At 42.1% G+C, this 20,691-nt stretch overlaps 1 protein-coding gene across 1 annotated transcript in view; it reads left to right on the top strand.

Annotated features, from left to right (window-relative positions):
• Positions 1 to 1,824: 1,824 nt before the first annotated feature.
• The window catches only part of LOC131263280 (large ribosomal subunit protein eL8), a 77,520-nt gene continuing 58,653 nt past the window's right edge, over positions 1,825 to 20,691 (top strand). Inside the window, exon 1 of the mRNA XM_058265455.1 lies at positions 1,825 to 1,830. The gene's annotated coding sequence lies outside the window, so the exon portion shown is untranslated. The remainder of the gene's footprint in view (positions 1,831 to 20,691) is intronic.

A 20,691-nucleotide genomic window follows, 5' to 3' on the forward strand; every position in this document is an offset into this window, starting at 1 on the left:
TCCATCAGCTTGTCACGATCAATGTTTTGCAGAACCTCCTTCAGCTCACGGGAGGCCCCAACGAAGTTGGTTCCGCAGTCGCTTCGTATTTCCACCGGCATTCCCTTTCGCGCAATGAACCGCCGGAGCGCGAGAATGCAGGATGAAGTGTTTAGCGTGTGGGCGACTTCCAAGTGTATTCCCCGTGTAGTGAGGCACGTGAAAATTACTCCCCACCGCTTCTCCGATCGTCGGCCAACTGCTACGTGCATGGGCCCGAAGTAATCAACTCCCGTGTAGGTGAACGGTTGTTGGAAAGCTGCCAACCGTTCCATGGGAAGGTTTCCCATCAGCGGGGGATCCGGGTTGGCGCGGTGAACCTTGCAATATTGGCAGCTTCGACGTACACGGTTAAATTCGGAGTTTATCCGCGGTATGTGGAACTTCTCTCGGACCTGGTTAATAGCCGTTTGGTGGTTAATGTGCATATACCTCTCGTGGAAATCCGCTAGCAGGAGGGCCGTTGCGCGGTGATTCCTGGGCAAGATTATGGGACGCTTTACGTAGTCATCGATCCAAGGGCAGTTAATCAAGCGGCTTCGCGATCTCAGCACTCCGTGATCGTCGATTTCCGGGGATAATCGGAACAGCGTGCTGTCTTTGTTGAGGACACTTCTCGTCGGCTGGTGTCCGTGGTCAGCATCGCTTAGGCGTTGTATCTCCTCGGGGAAGGCGTCTCGTTGAGCGGTGATGAATATTGCCCGCTCGGCCTGCTCTAGCTCTTTCGAGTTGAGCGGTCCCGTGGCGATTGGCTCCCGCTTGGATTGCTTCCGAGGGTTGTTTGCAAATCGGAGAACGTATGCGATCGATCTTAGTAGCCTTTTCCACCTGGAAAAACGATCGAAAAGGATTAAGGGCTCAGTGACTGAGTGATGCAGCAGCGTCGGCCTCAATTCCTCTGCGGTTTCTTCAATGGATGCCTGGGCTCCTGGCCACTGCTGTTCTGGTTCACGAAGGAAGTCGGGTCCTCGGAACCACCTGCTTGATGGACCCAGGTCTGGGAAACGTTGCCACTTGGTCCCTTCATCCGCCACGTTCATCTTCGTCGGAAGCCACCGCCAATCCGTCACTTCTGTATGTTCCAAGATTTCCCCTACACGGAAAGCGACAAACTGACTGTACCGTCGGTGATCGGAGCGGAGCGACGTTTTCGGAGTCTTCTTCTTCTTCTTTCGCTATGCGAGTCGGGGTATATCCTCCTACGCTAAGTCGAACGTTTGTTCCCTTACTCGTAATCAGAGGCGTACCGACTCTGTCCGAACTCCTATGAAGGGGCTCGTCCTTTAGGACCGGCTAATAATAGCCATATGTCCACCCGCCGGCCACGGGAGGGATAATTCCTTCCGTTGTCAGGACACAAGAACTCGTGGTCCGCTTGATTGACTCAAACAGAACGAGATGTGCGGCAGCTAGGATTTTTCTGACCTGAGCTCCAGCTCGGCGTGACCACGCGGTCGTGCCGTAACCTTACTTTTCCGCTAACCCTTTCAGGAACTGCACTGCTAACCTCCGCTCTGATTCACTGCCGAACTGAAACTGGTTTTCGGAGTCCGTCCAGTAAACACACTTGGCGATATTGATTCGATGCTCCTGCAGGATCGTAGCGGAAAATCTTGATCCAATTAGCGCTGCTTGTAGTTCGAGTCGGGGAATCGAGGCAAACTTTATGGGTGCTACGCGTGTTTTCGACCCGATTAGCGCACACTCTATGGTGTCGCCCTCCTTGAAACGAAAGTATGCCACGGTAGCCATCGCATACTCACTCGCATCGCAGAATACGTGCAACTGGACGTGTTGTACACTGGCTGACGTGGTATTTCGGTAGCACCGGGGTATGCTCACCTTTAAAGCTTCCGGCAGATACGTTACCCACATGGACCACTTTTCAGAAATGGTCCCGATGATCTCTTGGTCCCATCCGAGTCCTGCTCGCCATATTTCCTGTAAGAGAATCTTTACGAAGATGAGGAAACATCCGATCAGGCCCATTGGGTCATATATCATCATGAGTGTTCTCAGGACTTCTCGTTTGGTGTGAAATCTTTCGCCTGAGAGTAGCTGCTTATCGTGTTTGAGTGAGAGACGGAATGTGAACGAATCCGTTGCTATATCCCACCACATTCCCAACACTTTTTCCTTGAGGGTTTCAGAACACATATTTAGGCTGAGGTCACAGGGTTGTTCCTTTCGTAGGTGCGCGGCCACATTAAACGAGTTAAAACCCCAATTTCGGATTTCGAAACCACCTTGGGCGTGGATAAGACGGACTTGCTCGGCTAGTTCTATCGCCTCTTCTTCGGTTTCAACACTAGTGAGCATGTCATCCACATAGTGCTCGTTCTTAATACAGCTGACTGCGCGTGGGAATTGCTCTTCGAACCGTTCAGCATTGATGTTTTTTACATATTGAGCGCTGCTTGGTGAGCATGCTGCGCCGAATGTCATGACCGCTACGGCATACGTCGCCGGCTCAGCGTTGTTGCCTTGGTCACCCCAGAGAAACATTTGGCTTCGTTGATCTTCTTTCTTCATTTTAGCTTGAAAGACCATTTCTCTAATGTCACCGGCTACAGCAATGTGGTATTCCCTAAACTTAAACAACACCGAGAGAAGACTAGTGAGCTGGTCCGGCCCGGTGACGAGATGGGTGTTCAAACTCACACCCCTGACTTTGGCAGCTGCGTCGAACACCATCCTCAGCTTCCCTGGTTTGTTCGGGTTGGTGACTGGGAAAATCGGCAGGTACCAGTCCCTAGGGTGTTTTTGGAGTTTTTCCGATTCGGTCAAACATCGTATGTAACCCTTTGCCTCGTATTCCGTCATTTTTTGCGTGATCGCCTTTGCTAGCTCAGGGTCTTTAAGCATTCTTTTCTTGAGACACTCGTACCGCTTCATCGCCATGTCTTTGTTACAGGGAAGTCGAATGTTGTCGCATCGCCACAAGAGACCGGTCTCAAAACGGCTTCCTTCAATCCTTGTTTCTCGTTTAAGGATCTCGAGTGCCCGTTCGTCATCCTTCGAGTGTAGTGCCCTTGTGGTGCTTGAAATTCCAAGTGACTCGATCGCGAAGAATTCCTTCACCGCGCTATGCAGTTTGTCGTCACTTTGGTCAGCGCATGGACAGATGTTAATGCTATGGTGCAGAACGGTTTTCTCGACGGTCGGATGAAACGAAGCACACGGCCCATAAACAATCCACCCCAGTCTCGTCTTTGTAGCAATAGGTTGGTTAGCCTTGCCCTCTAAAGTCACCATCGCTTGCCCCAACCTGCAATTGTCTGCTCCGATTAGCACCCGGGGTTTGACATCAGCGTAAGATTCGGCTTGCGCTCCCATGAGGTACTTATATTGCTTGGACAGTGCTTCCGTGTCTAGCGGCTGTTCTGGTAGCGCAAGTTGCTCCTGCGTGTGCACCTTCGACATTTTATGCCGCTTGCTACCGTCAAAGGCGCCAGAAAGTGTGATCGCTAATCGAACTGACCCGGCCTCCTCGCGTTTCTGATTACCGGTCCAGTTGATGCACAGCGGCTGCGGAGCTCCACTTAACCCCAGTTCTGCGACCAGGTCGTGCTCGATGAAGGTGGATGATGATCCGTCGTCCAGCAAGGCATAGGTCTTTACCGTCCTTCCCTTGCCGTGAAGGACGATCGGCACGTACCGTAGTAAGACCCCGCCCGCTGCGTTCACATGGACGTTGCACTCCGCCGTTGCCACCGTCGTTGTCGAAACCGGCCGGTTACCGACTTTCTCGCTGTGTAGTAGTGTGTGGTGTTTCTGCGTGCAGCCTCCTTGTCCGCACACGTTGGAGACTCGGCAAGTGCTTCGATGCCACCTTAGACACTGTGAACACGCCTTTCGATTGGTCACGATGGCCCATCGAGCCTTCACGTTCAGTGATAGAAATGTCTTGCACTCCGTAAGGACACTACACTGGCCGTTACATACTGCACACGCGACGCTGATGCATCGATCAGCTGGATTGCACAGCAAACGAGAGAGCGCGCTCCGTTCACCCACACCACTCCCTTGCCGCCATATTCGATTCCACCTACACTGCAGGACGCTTTAAGGCGGGACTTAGATTTCCTGCATAAAAAACATGAGCTGGAGGATAAGTTCTCGATGGAACGAGAACGGTTGTTTAGGGGATACGGTGTGCTTGGAGGAGAGCACCGCAGACACGAATGAAGATCATATAAAAAAAAAACATGTTTTATGTGTGCTCTGGATCTTAGGTGCTCCAATATGGGGTTGGAACCGAACCGTTGCACAAAACTGTTCGTTTTTGATTTTGTTTTGTCTCAGTATTACTATTTAGATTGAAGCAAACTTTACCGCAATCTATGATCCTTGCAAGTAAGTGGGTGAAAAGAATCCAATGCGCAATGCTCATCCGAACATAGTATGGCATGGCATAAATGTTGTTTCAAGTTTGGATCACATTCATTTGAAACCCGACTGGAAGAACCTATCATAATTTTGAAGCTATCAAACATTCTGCTTCTAATCGCATTCTTCTAAGCTACCGACAATATAGATACATAAACATAAATTATTATACATTTATGTATGTTCGATTTTTAAACAAAATAAGTTTACTTGCAAAAGATCTTCACACTGTTTAACAACATTAAAAACTACTTCCTTTAAGAACTTTTTAAGCAAACCTAAACTAAGCATATTTAGTCTGCTTCCATGTTTTATGATTGATCCAAATCAAATCAGAATTGGAACACTACATCAATGTGATGTTTTGTCGAATAAATGTCATAATAAGTCTGCACATCTTTTAATATTCAATTCGTATTCGTTAATACATTCACTTATTATTGGAAAAGCGATTGGAAACGCTCAGTATGGAAATATGTTTACCCAGCTATCGACAATTTTTATTAGATCTAACCAAACCTCGAGTCTGGCACCCTCCGGTACTACGAACGGATGACCAGCAATCTATAATATACCTTCTTTTGATCACAGTAACTCTCTTCGCCCCCACTAAAGTAGGAGTCTGCATAGTACGGTCAAATCCGGACAACCAACTGATCTGGCAAGTAAGAAAATTTTCGGAGAAAAAAAACATGTAAAAAAAACATGCAAAAGAACAATTCGATCGAGTTGGCGTTGAAACTATTGTATGAGGTGTTCAATACCAGGCGACATATTCATAGATTGTTATTAGACTTTCTCGATCACATTTTACTCTTGATCGTTTTAAAAATTCACAGCTGCGTGAAACTCGTAAACAATCCGGCGGCAAAAGAATATGTTTACTTTGCATCCACAATAAGGACCTTCAAATTATACAATTCATATTTTCCTAAGATCCGTTTTTTGTATACGTATTTTTGTATCCGTCATATCCTTGTGAACAACTTGCAGTATCACAAAGTTTCTGCCCGATGGGTGCCGTAACAGCTGACCGAAGCTCCGAACGCGCTGGCTGCGCGAGGCGGACGGAGAGTGGTATTCTGCCAGCATAGACAAGTTCATCGTGCGGATGCGCAAGGTGTTGGAAAAAAAATGGCGATTATGTAGAAAAGTAGCCAAGACCTTGGCCTTTCCAACGGTGTATCGCTTTTTGTAAAAAAATGTCATTTTCTATGAAAAAAAAATTGGAGACCTTACTTTATTGTCAGCCCTCGTACCTCAAACGGAAGTTATTCGATTGCTGGCATCGATTGGATGCTACATGATCGTAATTGCGAAAAGCGAATGTCAAAACCGGGCAATGGGCTAAGCACGATCAAAGATAAAGAAGGAGAAACATTTCGAACGACAAACAAAAAACATAAACATAAAAAAACGAGCTAAGCAAGAGAGTAGGTGGAAGAAATTTGGCCTCCGTTTGACGAAAATGCATCTCAAAGAAGTGCTAAATAAACAGAAGCAATGGCAACCTCCGTTCGTTATCGGCTATAACCGAAACGAACGAATGATGTATTTTGGATTCGTGTGGTAGCGAAACTAAAATACACAATGCATTGAACGTAAGCGACAGTTTCAGCAGTTGCTGAGCCTTTGAATGAATGCTCGATGTTCTTTTATCTTTTTCCTTCTATTCAAAGATGTTTTAACAAATTCCATCAAAATTTGGACTGACATTTTTATCATTCTTGGTGTCCAAGTATTTTACGGGATGCCCTAGTCTTGCATGGAACAATTGAAAGTTGTTGGAATTAAATGTACCATTTTGATCATATTAAGCCAATGGACAAAATCGATTTAATAGGCACGATTGGCCGGGAAGGGATTGTTGCATGATTACACTACGGATAAAAAAAACATGTGACTGAAGATCGCGACGGAATGACATCGATAGTACCTTGATAGGGGAATCGTTTCAGATCATCCAAAGAGCAGAAGGAAAGCTACGCTAATGCTGCAGCACCAATTGTTGGAACTTGGCTGTTTTAATGAAATAGTAGAACCGTTTCTTCGGCGTCAGTCTCTCGCACAGTATTTGGCCACTACTTGAAAAGAATTCCGTCAACGCAACAGCAGAAAACTGTCGATCGAAAATTGAGCGTGATTAGGAGAATTAGAGGAACATACACAACATGTTGTTTTTCATTTTCGTTTGTCTTTTTTTTATTTTATTATAAATTATTTCCCTCCGGAAAACCTTTGTTTACTTTCCCGCCACCTTATTCCGCACGACACTTGTTGCACCCATGTTTGCGGGTCTGTTTCTTTCCCTCTCCGATGTGTTGCTCAGTTTTTTTTAGTAGAGTTAATTTTAATTTATTGTTTCCTTTGTTTTTCCCATTCCTCCCACTAAAATAACGTTCTTCTTCCTTTGTCTTTGTTAATTTAAACCTGGTACATCGCGTTAGCGTGTGCCGTAGAGTAGGACAATTAGGGATTCGCCAGAGACAGTTCGTAGTTGGAATGGGTCTATCGAAAACTCGTTTTGACCCGGAACCTGGGGGAGGGGAGTACCGGATGACGTAAATGGCGGAAGAGAGGGCAGCAGGATTGACGCGAGACGTGAGAAGCTGCGAAAGTGGAAAATGCTAGTTGATAGGTTTAGTCCCTTAGAAAGATTAGTTTTCTTGCAGAATCCCAGAAATGAGAAAAAAAAACACACAGATGCAAAAGAATGCGAAAGAATTAAAAGGATGAAAAGGAGATAGAGAGCAAAAAACGTTTGTGAACGTTGTCGGTGTGGAAACTCTTTCGCAATGGATTAAGCCAGTAGATACGCTACAATGCTTTCTGGTAAAGAGGTTGAGAGATTTGAAGCAGATGCGAAAGAAATTGGAACTCGAAACTAGAAGCGCGCCGATCATCCTAGCACTATAAGACTAGTTTTTAGAGTGTTTAATACATTAAGTAGGATTTTTTTCGAAGGACTTTTTCCGCTCGCGTTCTAATTTTTTAATTGTACTCTCGTTTTGTTTATGTCCTCCTATTTTGTTTTTTATTTATATTCCGTTTCGTTCGACTTTTCGAACGATTGTTCTCGTTACTTGACTTTCCTTGCGAAGGGCTAAGCGATGCTGCATATATGTAAGCAATCACCATTTAACCTTCCACCTATGCTATACTTGTTTGTTTTCCTTCTCCGTTGAAACTTTGTTTTCCCTTTACCTTTGGTGTGATTGTGATAGTGCATTGGTGGCGACGATTAAATGAAGCAAGGAAAACTAGAGAGAAATAGTAAACAAAGCATAGAAAGGAGAGAGAAAAAGAGAAAGAGAAAAAACCATGGAGAAATGATATAGGAACGAATCGAAAAGCACGTGTAACGGAACCGGCTGGTTTAAATTAGTGAGCGAACTGTGCATGAAAATGTGAATCATGATGAAAACTTCCATACAAATTCCCAATTTATCTTTTTAAGCTTCTTTTTCCACAACTAGAGCTACTACGTCTTCTCATACTGCTACCACTACTACTACAACTGCTAGTTCTGCTACTGCTACTTCGATCTACTGCAATCTGAAATTGAACATTCACCTGCTTTATGTCTCGTGCTAATGAAGGATTTATTTTCCTTTAAGTTTTTTTTTTACTTTAATTTTTACACGTTGCGCTCTCCATGTTGAAAGGCTATCAACACCTCGTTCGAATGTAGAGTAAGATCATCTCCCAGAACTGTGAATTTTTATTTGTTGTGAACGGAAAAGGGGCGCATAAATCGGCGAGCAAGAAAAAAACCGCGCCGGTTGGGGGCGTTACGAAATGCGGAAATAAACGATCATGAGTAGAACGAGACCAAAGTTGTCCCCGGTTGGCATCCTGCCAGTTTATGGTATCATGGTATCAGTGAGAAATGTTGAGCAATGTTACACGCAACATGTGTTTTCTTTTTTTGTTTTTTTGGTGAGTTTTGGTTGATTGATTTGTGTTATCTTCTCAATTTTTCTAGTGGTAATTTCGTTGTCATCTCGTTCACAGAGGCAAAGATAGAATGGCTCATGTGAGAAACATACTATTTATTCTTGTTTTCTTTATCTAGAAACATACCTCACACTGATTTTCTCATTTGTATCGTTTAGTTCATGTACTTCTAATATTCTAATATTTTCTTTCGTTTTCAGTGCGTTAACAGATTGCTTCAAATCTTGTGGTTGTGTGTTTTTTTGTTGATTCATATTGTAGCAATATCGACTGATGGATTGCGCGTGACCTGATGCTTGGCAAATTGGCAAAACACAAATAGAAGAAATTGTGCCTTTTCCCACAATTTTTGTTTTCATTCTTTTCCTACGACGCGCGCGCCACGTGTGTTAACGGTTCCGTAAGGTAGATCCTTGGCCAGGCCAACATTATTCATCGCTATCTCTTGCCACGATGAGACGATGAGGGAAAGAATGCGCGTCCACCAGCTTGTGGTAGGAGGAAAACGGAAAAGCAAACACTTGAAAGTAAGGAAAAAAAGATAGTAGGCAAGCAAAAGGTGCAACATAAGAAAATAAAAATTGAGTCGCAAATCATTCAACAAACTAAAGCAACACGGATGCATATATAGCATACCAATAATTACAAAGACGATAACACTTGATGACGACTATTCGCCATTGAGCATGCGGTCAGGAATAAGAAAAACTGAACACTGTAAGAAGACAAACGACAAATGAAGCAAAGTGAGCAAGTACGTACGGGCAACCATATAAATAATAACTTTTCTACACAAATATTTTTGAAAATCCCTTTTCCAGTTGTTGAATTTGCATTGAATAGCACTAACGGGAGGCACGAGGCAACGGTTTGATATACGAGAGCAGGAAAATGCGAAAACTAAGATCTACTGGCCTGTCAAGGGTGTAGGGGATTGTTTTTTTTTGTTGGCACACAAACAACACAATAATCATATATAGTGATTTATGGAAATGGAGTTATTATAACGAGACAACCAATCGCCCATCATGGACCCGCGTCTACAACACTCTTTATGATAGCCTGTGAGGCTGCATCGCTACACTTTAAAAAGCAATCACGTTTACCTTCTGTTGAATTGTGGAAATTTATTTTAAAAGTGTAACAATCACGTGAAAACACAACACAGATACACATGTAGTAAAGTGGTAAGACAGAACTGTATCATCTATTTTAAATTTATTCTTACGTTCTTACGTCGATACCTTTCCCTGTTCTAATTAAAATGCTGTAAACGGAATACGGTTCTCTTGCTACTTTTGACTTGATCGCTTCTTATTGCATTTCTTTCTGTACCGAAATGATTGTACCAAACACCGCATGTACTTCAGGTCTGGAACATTTTTTCCGGTGCAAATAACATCGGTGATCGCGTGTAATTTCGAACGGTAATGACACTTATAATCACATAAACTCATATATACAATGTTATCCCGTATAGAATAATGGGCTCGGATCAAATCGTATTTGGGGCGTCACGAAGGAGAGGGGTGGCACACAGGGGAGTGACTCGTAAGCAATACATAGCCAAGCAAAAAGGTGAGGGAATGGGATGTGGGAGATTGTGCTTATTGTTTAGAACAGGAATAGACACTTTGCCTGCCGATTGCCTGGCCAGAGTACCGGAGCATTATAACCAGTACGGCCGGACACTGCCAGTGCAAATAAGCTATGTGATAATATGTTTCATGCTGTGATACAGAGTAATAGTCTCTCTTGTTTGCTGCTATCGACATTATTTATCGACTGGGGCATACTTTGAATTCCAAATCGTATAGTTTACCTTTTAGATAAGTTATGTTTTTACTACGCACTGTAAAGTGGCTTTCCTTGTTGGGCTCGACCTCGTGCCGATTTAAGTTGGCAACACTCAGTCGGAAGAGTGTGTGTGCTTTTTTTTCTCTCCTCCAAATTTTGTGTTTCTTATTCATCACAAACGCTCTAATAGATATTCATGATCAAACTAGTTAAACGCTGTCGTACGTACGGAAAGACTGATTCCCTTTTGCACGGCGCTGCCAATTGAGGCCTCCCTTCGGTCTGTGGTGTTTCTACGATGACGACGATGGGAAACAGATGATGTTGTGGAAACAGCTGTGTCCGCTGAGCAACACCTCGTAAAAATCACACCTACCTGGCCCCCGTTGAGCGGGCTCCGGAGTGCCGGAAGGCAATAGATAGGGTGGAGTAGAAGCAAATTATTTTATAAACTTTTCGCGAGCCATCTCGATTTGGAACAGCGCCACACAGAGATTGGCAAAATTAAAACACACTACACGTATACCGAATATATGGAACAGCTACTGTACAAAGTCTATAGGCGCGTAATATTTTACCGGCCAGCGTCCACGATGTATCGGAGTGGACGAGTTTGAGGAAAGGGGGGTTGGGAAAAATAAAATAAAAACATTAGCACACTCACAGCATAGATGATGATATTTTCCACATATTTGTAGAAAACTTTTTTTTTATTGCGCTTTTTTCCGACGACTTTTTGCGGTCACCGATCTCTGTTGCCATCGATTGCAAAGAATTTGTGCATGAGGATCGTTTGAGTACATCATTTCGGTGCCAACAATAAGACAAAAATTCCGATCTCCTACTGCTTTCAAGTACGTTTTTTTTTGTTATTCCATTCATTTTCAATTTTACACTTATACATGAGGAAAAGAAATGTATGATATAAAAATTCATCTAATTAACTTTAAATCATACACACAATACAACATTTAAATGCAAAACAACAAACAAATAAAGCATCGATACACTCGTGGGTGCCCAATGCAAACAAAAGAAAACAGAATGTTACAAATCAAACAAGCCAGTCAGAGAAGATATGAAACAAGCATACAAAACAAACACACATAAGTAAATAAAAACATCTAAACAATAAAATGGGGGAGATCATAAAAAAATATCATGAAAAAGATGAGGTGAACGTTTATGCACAGAAATAGAAAGCAGAGTGTTCGAAACACGAAAAACACATCAGATCAAACCTTCAGAGAGGTTCAGTGCGATGATTCACGAGTAGGATCGCTGTTAGCTAGACAGGCTGAGTAGCAAGGTGTGACTAGTTTATAGTCCTGTCCCTTTTCATGATCGTTTTCGGTTTGTTGCGATACATTAAAAAAACGAGTACTAGATAAATGTCCTGCGGAAGGTGTAGATGTCTTCTGTCTTCCAGACAAGTCACGTTCCAAGGTTGGTGTAACACTCTGATTATAACTGTTTGAAAGCTGGCCACTATTGCCAGTAGGAAATAGTAGTTTCAAGGGATAAGTAGATGACGTTTACTACAAAAAATGGATAGAAACACAAACCCTGCCGATGTAATATTCGAATTGTACAAGCCGTAGATTTGTTCCAGATGGAACTGTGAAGGAAGAATAGAAAGCCTATAGAAAGGTTGGAGACAGAATCGCACGGACCTCACACCTTCATGCACGCCGCTGGAACTTGCGAGCTGAGCTGTATGATCGATTCGAACCAACGGCAGCGTTACTGTTGGGGCTGTGTATTTGCTGCTACGCTATAGCTGCTGCCAGCAGCTGAAGAAACAGCGTGTCGGTGATCTATTCGGGGATCGGGTAAAGCGAAGATAAGAAACATTAAATTAAAGACACGCAACGCAACAAACGTACATACAAAGATGAACGAAAAGAAGAGAACATGAAACAAAACAAAAAAAAAACATACAAATGATGTAATACATTACAGCAGTGGCACGGTTTCTTGCACGGTGATTTTTTCGAGCCATTTTTACCTTTACCTAGGGGAGAAAGTGTTGTCGTCGTCGTCATCGTCGGACATCCGGTTCGGCGCGAATGCTTCTGTGAATCCTTGGTCATAATCATCAACTCACTTGCAGCGTGCCGGGGGGAGAGAGACAGATAGAGAGATAGAGAGATTATCTGCAGCCCAGAAGGGGATGACTACCGACTTGGGGATAGCAGAAGGAACGATATAAATATATTTGGCGACCGTATAAACACACCGGGTTACAAATTTCGAAAAAGACTCCCCAAGGCAAAGAGGGCAGAGATCGGGTTGGTAGGCAGGCAGACGCACACACGTTAGGTTTTTTGTGGTTTTTTGAACTTTTATTAGGACACCCACATTCGGGTGGACATTGGAAGAGCCAAATGATGAAACCCATACCGTGCAGTCGTCGGTAGTAGATACTCAGTCAGGTCAGCATAGTCGGCACATTTCGCGGCAGCAGTAGCAGGCAGTAGTGGTAGTAGGGTAGGGTGTAGTAGAAGTAGTAATAGTAGTAAGAATAGTCGCCAGTAGTCGCAGTGTAGGCGCACAGTTGGGGCAGTAGTATTACGCGAACCCACGTGTCCTCCATCTTCCATTCCAGCCGTGGACAGAGATCGGAGCGTATGCTGGTAACCCCGAGCCGGGACGGCAGGAACGGTGTAAGTTGAAACACTTATCAGGACGACGTTAGTCTGACTTTTTTTTCTAGCCCATTGGCCATCTTGGTATAGTTGTACTAGACACGATTTTGACTAAAACACACACACACACACACACTAGTCGGGGTCTTTAGTAAGGTATTGCGACTAGCGCAAGTTGTTGTTATTGATCCAAAGCGAGTGTGTCTGTGTACGAGTGTATGCGGGTGGGTGAGTGGTGGGTAGTGTGTAGAGAGTCGCGTGGCAAAAAAGGGATTGCATTTCCAAGAATTAGATTTATGTTTTCTCCCCAGTATCCACTCTTTAAGAGGGCCGTTTATGAGAGTACTCCTCTCCGGCATAGCCTAGCTGTTTGTGTGTCCTTGGTTAGAGGGAAGAAAGATGCTAGGCTAGGCCGCCAAAAAAACAAGCGGTCAGCAAGATGTAATTCTGCTTTCATGCGATCAGAACCCTGTTTTTGTGACACTGCACTTACGCAGTGGTTCAATTTGACCTGCAAAGGTGCGAAAGGTGAAAATTAAATGAACACCCACAGCTTGACAGCAGCAAACCCTGCGTCGGTGAATAATTTTAGAATATTTCCCTACCGGAAGGCGCTGTTTTGGGGGTGAAGGTAATAAAATTAAGCAAAAAACAAAAGAAATAGTTTTTCTTTTATTATTGCTTGACCGATTGAAACGACACAGTGTAGACACGAGAATCGATACATAAAGAACGTGGCGCGAAGAGCAGCATCTCCTTCGAGGACTGGTAAAGCCAAGTTCATTTAAAAGTAGGAAATTAATCGATGGGTGCCGTGGCGAATTAAATGTTGACGCTCTTGTAGAATAGGAAAGCACAACCGAAAGGGGTAGTGGAGTAGAAAGCGAGAAGACGAGAGGATGGGAGGGGGACGGATAGGGAAGAACGGAGCGATTCCGAGGGTACCGAGGCCAGTCAGCCGCCCGGACTCGTCCCCTAGTCCCTTTCCAATGCATGTGGTTGGGGATACAACAGGATTAAGTAGCTGAAATGAAAATGAAATGATGAAAGCGTGTAGTAGTTTTACTAGAGTTAAGAGAAAACAGCAGAAACTCTTAGGCGTATTTATATAGGTTATAAATTTAAGGTAGATTTGGAGGAAAAAAAGGCAAATGTAACACTGCAACTCACTCAGAATGGCTTGATGAATAATGATTAATTGAGCGCATGGGAAGGAAACGAGAAAACAAAACATGGCGATCGACGGTTCCAACCGCGCGAGGCGAGTTGATGGTGTTGGAGGATGGGGACGAACGAATACGGCAATGGTTCGGCCGAAGCGTCATGCAGTCAGGAATGGCCAGCGACACACCGCGCTTAGGATGAATGGCTTAGGGAATAAGAAATTGAATGAAATTTTTGCTAGTACGTAAGAAAATATTTAGGATAAAAAATTGTTTAGAGTTACACACAACAAAAACAAAAAAAATCGAATGGAATAGGGGAAAGGTGAAAAGCAAAAGCGAATGTACTGGGAAAGCGGAAGACGTAAACAAAAATAAACAAACAAACAAAGCTTGGAAGAGCTCACGCAAGGTTTTCCGCAAATTTTCGCATCCTAAAATCTATCCCCGCGAAACGAACGACCCAGGTGAACCGTAGTTGAGAGATGATAAAATTTGTTGAATTTATTTATTATAACACACGCTTTTTCTAGTACCATTCCGGTTGAATATGTTTTTAGCACGTGTTAGCAATCTTGGTGCAACCATTCGAAAATAGAGGAGAAAAATATCAAATGCAAAACGAAACACGAACCACTGAGTTTACTGAAGGTACCCACTTAAGTTTTTGGTCCTTTTATGTAAGTTGCTGAAATTAAATGTTTAAAACAAATGGATGAATAGAAAAAATTATATCTTCTCGGAAAAGCTGATTGAAAATTATAGGAACAGGAAAATTGCAAGCAAAAAGAAATCAAACCGAAAGAGACCTTCTTTTGTCCTGCGTCCTTTTTATATTCCTGCGGCTAACAGAAAACTATGTTTAATTGATCAAAAAACAAAACGGAATAAAATCACAAATTTTGCCTACACAAACGTTTCAAAGAACGTTTCGGAGGCCACAAACACAACAAAACTCCTACGTTTCCCATTACTTCCCATTGTAAAATAATAAAATGGGGATAATATTGCAAGACGCAAAGGAATGGAGATTGATAAATGGTGCAGAACTCACGCTTCCATCTCTCTGCCGTTCACCAGCCATCCACCAATCATCCAAACGCTTGAAGGACTGGACAGGAGATAGAGAGAGAGAGAGAGAATATAATGTAAAAACAAAAAAATAAACAACCGAAAAAGAATGCTACCAATAAAACAAATCACCATTACCATACTAGAACGAAATTAAACGCGAATGGGGCTTCCACCTTCGGTTCTGTTTTATTACAAGAGGAAACAAACGATTAAAAAATAAAACTTACGCTAAAGATGCGGGATGGCACGGCCGGGCAAACCTTGGGACCCATTGGGGCCGGTCAGGCATATACCCCCTCTTCGGAAACTACTGGATTTAAAGGAGGGTTTTCCCGCTGTTCTTTTCGATTTTGCTGAGAAATGAAAGCAACACTTGTGTCAAAAATGGGTTAAAAGTGTTCTCGAACCAGACCGTTTCCGTGCCGGTTGGACAGTGTAAGGGATGCAAAGGGAGCGTGGCCGAAGTGTAGCCGAAGATGTGCTCGAAAACGTTTCTTTAGGTTGTTGGTTTTTAGTTTTTTCTCACTTTTACACCACACTTACTAATCGTGCTTTGCGACCGCGATGTACATGTACTTCCGGTGCTGTTGCCGGGAAGCGGGAAGAACGCCGAGAGCTGGGCAGGACGGTAGGTGCGAGTTCCGGAATAAGAAAATGCTAAATGTTGCGCCACAGTAGGAATCCAGTGTTGCTGGGAAATGGACAGAAAACTTATTTTTGGTCTTATTTTCGATCGCCTAGTATTAAGGATGTTAAATGAAAGTAGCGATAAAAACGAACAAAGCAAATAAAAACCGACCACATTTTCTCCTGAAACATGGGGATAATGTTGGAGAAAAAAAAACAACAAAAAAACAGTAGAACTAGCAAGGGTGAAAGAGACCCGCAAAAAAGGACACTGGAGAGCATGTGGTAGAATGTATTATGTGGAATCGTTAGAATGAAATAAATGAATAAAAAAACTCGCCATCATACGGCTAAAATGATGCGAATAAGAGGATTCACGCTTGAAACTGATTTACAAGAACTAGTCGAGGGCGAGAAGATGATTACGAATGATGAATGATAAAAGAAGGTGACATTAAAAGGAAAAACTCCCTTGATCGATGAACACAAAAAAAAAACAAAGGATGAACCCAACACTCTAAAAAAAATAAAAATTAAAAAAAAAACAAAAAAATGAAGAAAATATCACCAACTTACGCTCGGGTGGTGAACAAGGAGGAAACCACCCATCCCACTCAGTGTCATCTCGAAATGGATGGAAACGGATAAATTCATAAACTGTTGCAGTAAGCAGGGTGTAGCATTAAACAAAAAAGGGGTAAAGAAAATGCCACAAAACACACTCACACACTTACATGAGACAAGAAAAAGAAGTAGAACAAAATGCAGATTGAAACGTTGTAGCTCTAAGATGGTGTTGAAAATGGAAAATGAATGAAGAAAACACTTTAGCTTCTAAGAGAAACGAAAAAAAATTGGAGAAAAACAGAACACACTCACATCTAGCTTTTAAGTCAAAAGAAAAATCGATGCAGAAAATTATGGAAACGAGTAAATTTGCGGCATGGAATAAAAGAAGAAAGTAAATTGTGGATGTCTTTTACTAACCTATCGTACTTCTATTGATGACAGTTTATAGAAGACTCTTTAAGGTACAAAGCAAACGGGTTTAGCATAGAGAATGTATCAAGTTTTCGAACAAACTTCTTTCTGTGTTTGAAATTGTTGATTTTTAAGTTCAAGACTGGTTTTTTAAATTACAGTACCAGACATTTCAAAGTTGACGCTCGAAAATCGAACAATCGTTTAACTTTGAGTTAAGTTATCTTGTTCTTCGAAGCAGCTAGCGACACGAAACTTTACACCTTTGTTCTTTACCTTTAGGTTGTAAAAGAAACAAAAAAAACTAAAACGAAAAAACCAGGCACCATTTTGTTTCAGCCGGCCTCGATTACCAACGACTTCGTTTGAAAAGAAATGATCATCCACTTCACGGAAACACTTGAGCGCCTTAGGTATAAACGAAGCTGGAGGCTTCAAAGGATCCTTTGAACATATAAGGTATAAACGCACAGAGTTCATTTTTCACCGACCGTCGAACGGATTGTATCCGATCGTAGTCCGTGCTCTACCCGACTGTTACGGCACGTCTAACCAAGTAGATCCCGCGAAGGAAGACCTCCTTGCTTGGTTATCGGTGTGCAACGGGAAGTTAAGTTTCTGCCGGCTAATTGTCAAAGTCTCTGACTCTCTATTATCATCAAGCTAGTTGCCTCAAGCTTATGACGGAGGCCTATGCAACAGATGGGGAGAGTTGATCGTTTCGAACTTTCGGATATGGCAGTGAGTGAAAACGGATAAAAACCAACTAGGTTACCTTATCACCAAGGCCAACCCACGTAGGTGTTTTCGTAGGTAACCAACCGTAAGCAAAGCACGTCATTTGAAAAACAAGGCATGGTTTCATGGACTAGTACTGGCTGTTAAAACAAAGTAAGCTACGTCGCCAAACGAAGACAAACAACCAACACTAACGAAAGCTGTATCCAAAAGCGGATCAATCCATTCCGGAGCCCCAAGCGATGGGATAATCGGGGCCCTCCAGAAATTTCGATTGCTCTAGATCAGGGTTCTCCAAACTTTTTAACACTAGAATCCAAATTGGGGTCATTTTGAACCCAACGCAGTTTTCGATTTTAATATCCCGAAAACGGCAGAATATTTTTACAAGAAAAAATAAGGCTTTTCTTAAAATCCAAAGCTATATCTAAAACAAAAATTTCAGATTTTTCTGTTCGACCAGTTCCGAGAACCAACTTGACTATACCTAGAATGCTTTTTAGGGGTCATTTTGACCCCTACTTGTAAAACGCTATAACTTCACTATTTTTGAAGATTTTTCAAATCCGTAAACTGTTACTTTTTAGTATATTAGTTGACTATCTTTTTGCGTTTTTGGTTTTTCGATGCATTTCTTCATAATTCCGCTAGCTCGGTGTATAGCAAAAACGGTCGAAACTGCGTTTTTTTCACCATTTATTCATTCAAAATCTTTGATGTAAACCTAGAAAAAAAGTGTGCGCTAGAAAGTTAGTATGTTGAGCAACATTTCAAAAATAAAGTCATATTTTTGCCATTACATATGACTCCATCAATTGGCCTCAACGATTAAAAATAACGCCAATTCCCATAGTAACGCATCGTGCATAACGCTTCGAAACGCTCGCGTACGGAATAACAGAACAAAGCGCAGAACGGAAACTACCTATGGAAAATGTTAAAATCCACATCTTTAAGATCAATTTGTGGCGTTATTTTATAATTTAAAAATATGAAATTATTTTTCAAAGGTGGCCTAATATATCAAAATCATAGCGTACTCTTTTTTCCGAAGTTACATGATACATTTTGAAAGAATAAAAGTTGAAAAGGATTAAATTTCGACTCATATCGATCCTTTTTTGCTATGCACCGAGCTAGCGGAATGGTGAAGTGGTACATCAAAAAATTAAAAACGCCAAAAGATAGTCAATAAGTATACTAAACCGTGACAGTTTACGGATTTAACACTAGAATCCAAACTGGGGTCATTTTGACCCCAACGCAGTTTTCGATTTTAATATCTCGAAAACGACTGAATATTTTTACAAAAAAAAATAAGGCTTTTCTTAAAATCCAAAGCTATATCTAAAACAAAAATTTCAGATTTTTCTGTTTGACCAGTTCCGAGAACCAACGTGACTATACCTAGAATGCTTTTTAGGGGTCATTTTGACCCCTACTTGTAAAACGCTATAACTTCACTATTTTTGAAAATTTTTCAAATCCGTAAACTGGTACTTTTTAGTATATTTGTTAACTATCTTTTGACGTTTTTGCTTTTACGATGAATTTCTTCATAATTCCGCTAGCTCGGTGTATAGCAAAAAAGGTCGAAATTGCGTTTTTTTTTTCAACTTTTATTCATTCAAAATCTTTGATGTAAACCTAGAAAAAAAGTGTGCGCTAAAAAGTTAGTATGTTGAGCAACATTTCAAAAATAAAGTCATATTTTTGCCATTACAAATGACTCCATCAATTGGCCTCAAAGATTAAAAATAACGCCAATTCCCATAGTAACGCATCGTGCATAACGCTTCGAAACGCTCGCGTACGGAATAACAGAACAAAGCGCAGAACGGAAACTTCCTATGGAAAATGTTAAAATCCACATCTTCAAGATCAATTTGTGGCGTTATTTGTTAAGTTAAAAATATGAAGTTATTTTTCAAAGGTGGCGTAATATATCAACATCATAGCGCACACTTTTTTTTTTAATTTACATGATACGTTTTCAAAGAATAAAAGTTGAAAAGGATTAAAATTCGACTCATATCGATCTTTTTTGCTATACACCGAGCTAGCGAAATGGTGAAGAGGTATATCAAAAAATTAAAATCGCCAAAAGATAGTCAATAAATATACTAAAACGTAACAGTTTACGGATTTGAAAAATCTTCAAAAATAGTGAAGTTATAGCATTTTCAAAATAGGGGTCAAAATGACCCCTAAAAAGCATTCGGGCAAGTTTCCAAAGCAATGTATTCTAGTGTTAATGGCCTTATCACACTGGTCACCAATGGTGGCTTTGCAAAGCCACCGAACTGTCAAAATTTGGTTTTGGCATCCAGTTTGACATAATGGTGCCTCTTGGTAGTGTGATAAGGCAGGCCACCTGGGAGTGGGAGTTTATATAATTCACTTTCGGTTCATGCGGTTTTTGGTAGTTTAAGATCAAAATACCGAAATTCAATAATCTTATCATGCTTATAATTAATTATTATTAAAATTAAAAAACATGAATCACTTTCAAATCAAGCTTAACATGCCAGATACACCAAACTCCACACAATGACAGCTCGGTGATACGCGTAAGCTCATTCACCAACCGACCCCAGTCACTCGGGGTCCACACTACAGCGCGACGTCGCCTGACAGCAGCTGAACTCCATGTAAAAAAAACCTTGCGCGATGTCGCGCGAATCGCGCTAGGTTTTTTTTTGCATGGAGTTCAGCGCCTGTCAGGCGACGTCGCGTTACGCGACGGTGCAGTCTAGAAAGCGTGTCACTCCAATGTCATTCGGTTTCGATGGTCGTTTGACAATCCAGTGCTTTTTCCATGCCACCTTTGGTGACCAGTGTGATAAGGCCATAAAAAATCTTCAAAAATAGTGAAGTTATAGCGTTTTCAAAATATGGGTCAAAATCAAGGTGTATAAATATAGAAGGTGACTTTATGTCACTTTGGAAGGGGTGCCATATTTGAGAAGAGTTAACTCGCGACCTTTTCTCGTCGCGCCAATGTTGCTATCGATAACGCCAAAGTTAAACTTAACAAGCCCAAAGTGCTTCCCAACGAAACCAAACAAAAGTCGTGCGCGTGCAATTGACTGCCTAATACCAACAAAGCGCAGCTTGATGCCGACGGGCACGAGGAAGTTTTGGAAGAAAACGAGGAATTTCTGGTAGAGGAGGAGGAAGAGGAGGACGAATTGCTGGTAGAGCAGATGGAAGATCAGAAGGAAATCTTGGACGAAGAGGAGGAATTTCTGGTGGAGCAGGACGAAATTTTGGAGGAA

This window comes from Anopheles coustani, chromosome 2, assembly GCF_943734705.1.
Source record: "Anopheles coustani chromosome 2, idAnoCousDA_361_x.2, whole genome shotgun sequence".
NCBI lineage: Eukaryota > Metazoa > Arthropoda > Insecta > Diptera > Culicidae > Anopheles > Anopheles coustani.